Genomic DNA, 7,559 nt, shown 5'->3' with positions numbered 1-7,559 from the left:
CGGAGGACGAATCCCAGCTGCCTCTGCGTCTGAGACCATCAACCCGCGCATCACGTGGCTTGTTGAGCATGTTGCCACGGAGACTAAGCGCGTGTGGAGGCTTCACGCCATCCACTGCGGCATCCACACACCCCACCGAGAGCGAACCACATTATAGCGATCACGAGGAGGTTACCCTGTGTGACTCTACCATCCCTAGCAACTGGGCCAATTTGGTTGCTTAGGAGACCTGGCTGGAGTCACTCAGCACGCCCTGGGATTCGAACTAGCGAACTCCAGGAGTGGTAACCAGCGTCTTTTACCACTGAGCTACCCAGGTCCCCTTATTATCTTATTATTGACTATTTAATGGCATTTCAGCAAATACAAATAACTGTAAAACAATAATGAAAAGCAAAATTCATGAAATAGTAAAAATGAAAAAGGCAACACACAAAGATATCAAACCATTGTTTTTGGTAAACAGAAATTGTAATAAATAATTAAATAAATTCACAACATACTATATATATATATATATATATATATATATATACACACTGATGGACTCCACCAAAATCTTCCAGCCAGACAACGAGGCACACCTCACTGACCTCTGCCAGCATCATCTTGGTCATAGGATTGACTATACACTCTATAATAGAATATATAGATAAATGAATACCAACTAAAACATTAATCAGCCATATAAATGGACACTGCATCTACATGCACTTCTGCAAAGGATTTGGGATTGAATTCATAGAAACGTAATCATTAATCTTACAGTTTGTACAAAATCCTTTAGTTTAAACACTGGCCACCAACATCTACACAGTTTCCTTACTTAAAACAAGACTTGTATCACATAAATAAGTAATATTGGCGTTGTATTCATGCTGTTTAGCCAGAGGGGAACTGGCCCCCCAGTAAAGCTGCTTTGAAATTATTTGTGTTGTGAAAAGCGCTATACAAATAAATATGACTTGATTTGACTATGACAACCTGCCCCAACCTGCAATTTATGAAAGATATGCCTTTATCCTGAGATCACAGTCCATCTTTTCATTCCAAACCTTCTTTCACTATACTGTAGGTGACCCTCGCCCTTATGTACAGTATGCCATTGTGGTTGTGAGGATCCTTTTCACAGTTCTTGGGTTTGGAATGTGGAAGTAAACTATTGCAGGGTAAACTTCTATAGCGGTGAATGGGAGACCACAGCAAATGTCATTTTTGCTTACCCATTTGCTCCAACAGCAAAAGAAAAAAATAAATTTGTACATTTCCATGACTTTCCACAAGAGGAAAATATAGAGAGCACTGAAATACAACAGTCAGGAGAGAAGATGCCATATTTACTGTCACTCCCTCAGCAGCTGTATTAGAAACCTCATCGCAGCTGTGGTAACTACATGTTTTAAACTAATTCCAGGGTAATAGAACACAAAGCATAATGTTATCAGTTTGCACAAAATACTTTAAAAGTTGAAAATATTAAAACATTTCCTAGATATACACTGCTAAATAAGGTGGAAATGTGTCATCACAGTCTCTGAAAAGGGTCCACTGCTCACTTGATTACCCAAGAGCTATTACATAACATAATGATATTGGAATTTTAGTTTTGAAGATAGAATTTATAAGCTATTCTAATTTAATTGTCTGAAAATTAGAAGTGTCCAGCATACAAAATCACTGTAAGGGAAAATAGGCATTTACTGTATGTAACTGGACCATAGACTGAGTCAAAACTTAAAGCCCTTATGACTACTTCGTGTGACAACTAGCCTCAGTCTGTCCTACATGCTTTTTCTAAAACATATTAAATACTGGGTTGGTCATAACCTCCAAGCAAGTGATTGTGAGCAAGTTAAGAAGCAAAGCAGAGGGGGCCAGAGAGGAGGGATTTACACAACAACCTGGCTCGGGGTTGACTTACAATCCCCTCGCACTTATTAAGTTGCATAACAGCAAACTGCCATCCAAATTTTCACAGAAATTAGTCAAGGCACTTAGTTACTGGAAAAAAGAGAGGGAGGAGAGAATAAGAGGTATAAAAAGATCCCCTCCATGAGAACACCCCATGACAACATGTGCTAACTGAATGAAAAATCATGTGTTACTATGGAGCATTGTGTCTACACAGTGTGATTACAGTATAGAGGACAGCTGCAGGCCAGCTATGTCACTGTAGAGGGGTGAAATACACCCTAAACCCATGTCTTATGTAAGCATTTTCCTTTGTCGGAGTTGTTATCTAGGGGCACTTGTGTTTGTGTGTGTGTGTAAAGAGGGGTCAGGAGAGACTAACAACAGATCATGTGTAACAGCTCTGGCTACAGGCCAGCTCTTTCAATCACCATATGTGTAATTGGGTCAAGGCTACTCAGTTGTAGTGAACTGTATCTGCTTGCAATTATGAAAGCAAGGGGTGAAAAACACACTTTACCTTTTATATAGTAATACAGGACAAATTTTATTGTAATCCCTTTCTCATAAGATCCACCATATATTTTAAGTCTCCTCTAACTTGAGATGTACACATTTTACTGTAAAAACAGCTAAATAATTCCCAACAAAGATGGAAAGAGACACTCATAAATTTGCAGTAAAAACAAATTTAGCACTCAAACTGCACTCGAACTCCAAATGGCTTTCATACTTGCTTTGGCTCTAAAGTAACTCTGGAACAAATCATACTATAGAATTACTACCACCTTTAGGGCTGGTTCAAAATCGCTTGGTTTGCAGCAGTCAGTGATCAGTTTGTTGAAAAATCTCTTCTGCAACAGGTGGTAATTAGTCATGTAACCTAAAATTGTGAAGGCGCTCATATGACATTGCTCCCTAAATCCAATTCAACTAGACAGTATAAGTAGGAGTCAAAAAGTTTTGGATGTATTGTGAAAACCGAAGTTCAATACTTAACTTTCAGTAGAAAATGTCCTTTTATTTCCATCATCTATTTAATGGAACACCAGTGATGCCATCGACTGCATTGCTGTAGTTTACTATCAACTAAGTCACAATGAGTAACTTGGCCAAATTGTCTATGTCCCAGTTTGAGCTCTATAAAACTTCTTTGGAGTTCTTTCAAAGCTGATGTGATTGATAGTCAGCGTGTGAATGTCAGTGTGTGAATATTAAACAGTCAAAGTAGTGGCATGCTGAAAGAGCGATACACAGAATGGGCTAAATGGTGTGTGTGTGTGCATGCTTACGTGTGTAACTTAAAGCTTTGGGGGTGTTCTAGGCCTTCCATACAGAATTAAGCTCTGACTATGTGCCCTCTCTGCCAATGAGTCAGTAGTCTAACACTGCTTATCAATGTCATATGAGATAGCCAATCAAATCAATGAAGGCAGGACTCAAGTTTAAGACGCTAAGCGGAACCTCGTGGATTGCAGTGCAGCGCATCAGCAAGCAGTTCAGGTTAAGAGTGTTTGTGTCATGTGAGATGTAAGTATCTAAATAAACATGCAATATTAGACCACTGTTTTATGATTGAAATGTTGTACCGACTGACATTAATTCCAAGGGAGCAAACTATTCACGATTTGGCAAAATTTGCCATTTTGAATTTAAAATATGTCATGTACAGTAGATGATTTGTATGTCATTCATCAGTGACGTGCACAGACCTTAGCAGGAGCAGGGGCTGAAGGAAATGGAGAGAGTGGGAAGAGAATTCGGTCTGGGACTTGAAATAACGACCCAAAATTTATTTCAAATCTCCCCTCGACCACAACGGCACCTTTAGATTTGTGAGCGAAAGTGTAGTCCCTATTTGAATGAATGTGATAATCTGGCAGGCTTTTGAAGTAGTTTTTTAGAAACTTCTCTTGACATTGTCTAAGAAAAGTATCTATAAAAAAACACAAAGTAGAGCGTTTTCACCCAGATCAGAACTAGAACATGGTAAGACCTGTGAACTGTGACTTCTATTGTGCTTTTAGGTTTTGGCAAGGAAAGTGTCATATATTCTTAATGCAAATATTATTAGGTAATAATTTAAAATCAATTTAAATGTAATTTAAATTTCTTTATGTCTTTAATTAATTCTGAATTTTGTACAGCATCTCCTAAGAGTCTACTTTTATTTCGAGTATGTCTTGTCAGGTTTGTGCTCAAAAAATGAGCCATCAGTTAAAGGAGTAGTTCACCTAAAAATGGAAAATGAATTTTTACTCACTCATTTACTCACCCTTATGTTGTTCAAACCCCATATGATGGGTTTTTTCTTGGAACATAAAAATATATATTTTAAGCAGCTCTATTCCATATTATAACAGTTTATACACTCTTAAAAATAAAGGTTCTTAAATGGTTCTTTGTCGGAGTGTATGGTTCCATGAAGAACCTTTACATCTGTGGAAACTTTCCATTACACAAAAGGTTCTTTGTAGTGCCAAAACAGAGTGATGGTTAACTACATTTCCGAGTAGCAAGGTGGTAGCTTCACTAGTTTTTTAATCAAGTAGCTTTTCAGTTGCGAAGCTATATTTTTGACTAGGTAGCGGCGTAGCATTGAGAAACTCTTCACCGCTACACCATGCCTTGTACCCAGTGTTTACTATCGCCAGTTTTAAATCAAACCTATATGTCCGATCACAAATTAATCGCTCATCTGAGTCGGTTCTTTAAAATGAATTGATCACACGTGATAGGAAAGCAGTCTGAATCTGTTCGTTATTAAATCTGAATGCCTCAGAAAGCTTGCACGCGTGCTGCTGAATCATTTGTGCGCGGTCTCACTTGCCAATAAGCTTACTGAGTATTTTATAACACGGAAAATAAAGGTAACGCTGGTTGCAGTGGATCTACAATCAATGGAAACAAAACCTGCAAATGCGTCCTATCGTGTGCCAGTGAGGAAGAGGTCTTTATAAAGTTCAACACGTTTGCAGCTTGTAAACGACTTCTGGAGGTAAACACGTTTTCCAACCAAAAGAGTATTAAAACATGTATTAGCCTACATGAAAACATAAAAAAGTACCATGGCATTACCATGTTTTTTGGACATGTACCATTATCTGGATGCACTATGTTAATACAATGGTAGGCTACGATATATCAGTGAAAGGCTAATATAGGCTGACCAATATATCGGTCGGGCGCTAGAATGGAGATTTCTCTTTTGAAGCTCCAAAAATCACAGTCAGCATAAACGTCATCGATACGATTTATTTTTTATTTTTTTTGCTCTAAATCATGCTTCCAGTCAGGTGCTGTATGCACGTTTGGCATTTGGCATTCTGACATGTGCCAGAAGAGCAGTGCTGTTTACAAGTGAGAAGGAACGCTGTACAGTAGCTTGGCTGGTTTTGGTTTAGATCTGTATTTACCTGTTTCTTTACTAACAATAGTGCGTTTGTGTGCTTATCCAGGATGTCTCAACGGAGTGGAGAATATGAGATTACGTTGGTATCATGGTAACGTGAATGTCACACTTGTCAACTAGGTCACAGCTTGGACTCCACCCTCTCGTGAAGCTTACTCTCACGTTGGGTTATACTTAAAAAGTATGTAAAAATGTATGTTTTTTTCACACCAAAAGTGATCATAAGACATTAATTTAACCGCTGTAGTTGTATCGATGACATTTATGCTGACTGTCTGGTTTTTTTTTGTTTGTTTTTTGAGCTTCAAAACAGAAATCTCCATTCACTTGCATTTTAAGGACCTACTTAACTAAGATGTTTTTCTATTATTTTTCAAATATGTTCTGCTGAAGAAAGTCATACAGACCTGGGATATCATGAGGGTGAGTACATAATGAGAGAATTTTCATTTTTGGGTGAACTATCCCTTTAAGGTAACAATTGCAGTTACCACTTTTTACAGTACAGAATACAGTAATTAAATAATTGTATTTGTTTATCAAGATCATCAAACAATAGATATTATGTGCTGAATTTCATTGGTTTCTGGAGTTTGTTATTTTAGGAGTTTCTACTTTTTCCACTCCACTGCTCTAGTCAGATGGATGGCATTCCTCCAAAGTGCTCTGTCTTGATTTCAGATTTTCTCTGCTGACACAATAATAAAGCAGCTAGTGTTTTATTGGAACTGTGAATAATTTTTCCCATTAAAGAAGACACCCAGACTGACACACATTTTGGATGAGCATGAGTTTGTGAATGACTCTTGAGATAAGAAGTCAGGAATAAAAACAACTTCTTGTACTTTCTCATTATCAGCACAAACGTCAGGAACAAGAACTTCATTCTTTTCTAAAATCCATTTCAGTGTGCATTAAATACATAACTGTTGATGCAAGCAATAAAATACACAACAACACACCAGCACTTACTTCACTAACTCTCTTAAAATGTGTTAACTGAACGCCATTTGTGTTTCGCCCCATCATTTCTGGGGTCTCAATGGCCCGAGTTACACAGAATGACAGCTAAAATGATTCCAAACGCGCATGACTTTCTTCTGTGGAAAAAAAATGAGGAATTCTGAAGAATGTACTGGTCTCGAGACGCATGGCGCCATGCGAGGTTCGGACGTGTGAAAGCATTTGCTTTAGATAAATGAAGACAAAACTGTCCTTCAACACAAATCTTATTGCATTCTGTTGACATTTCAATTATTTGTTGCTTTTCCCCCTCCGCTCAAACATAGACTAAAGAAAGTGAAAGCTGCGTTAGTCATTACAACCAAGGTTATTATGTTTCGAATTTTAATTTAGTTTTTATTTCTACTTCATTTTCAATATGTCAATTTAATTTAGTTTTTTTTTTAAATGATCCCTATCTAAAGAAATACTAGTCTATACTGAGATTTTTTTCTGAATCTTTTTTTCTCTATCTGCCGAAAAAATACAATACATACAAATGACTCAACATAGTAGTAATTAGCACTCACTGAGTATTTACGTCTCACGATTGGACTGCAAATGCTACATCCAAAAACACTGGAAAAGCCCACTGTTATTATTAAGGCCATGTCGTCACAGACATGATTTTCTAGTTAATTTGCGGGAAACAGCACAATGCAGGGCAGTTCTGCGTGCTGTTTGTGTAACTAAATCCCTGTACCTGAAACCGCACAACCTTGTGCGTCTCGCAGCAGCTGCTGCAGAAGATTAAAAATAATAATAATAAAAACAATTATATTTGCTTGAGCGGCAGGCGCGTTGGTCTGCAATCAGTCTGAAATATTTCAATACCAACCAAAGAAAATTTCAGTGAGCTCTTTTACCGCAAAATCATGGAAAATAATAATTTTGAAATTTAACAGAATTGTCCTTCAAAGCGCCTGTGTCAGAGATATAGGCTAAAAAAAGACGTGCATAAGTTACCCAGTGGTTTACAATAATAATAAAAAAAATTTTTTTTAATTAAAACATCATAACCAACTAAATTCATCTCATAACATGAAGTTTAGCTTCATACACAATCTCTGTCATCAAATAATACATTTATTTTATAGTCTATAATTAAATTATAAACAAAACATGCCACTGCACAAAATATCCTAATATTTTATTGTGCATGGTTGAATGTTGTGAATGGTGGACAAATGCTGTAAAAGAATGTATTTTAAGCAGCTCGTCAATGCTTTGTAAT

The sequence above is a fragment of the Myxocyprinus asiaticus genome, chromosome 23 (assembly GCF_019703515.2).
Source record: "Myxocyprinus asiaticus isolate MX2 ecotype Aquarium Trade chromosome 23, UBuf_Myxa_2, whole genome shotgun sequence".
Taxonomy (NCBI): Eukaryota; Metazoa; Chordata; class Actinopteri; order Cypriniformes; family Catostomidae; genus Myxocyprinus; species Myxocyprinus asiaticus.
This window is presented reverse-complemented; position numbering follows the sequence as displayed.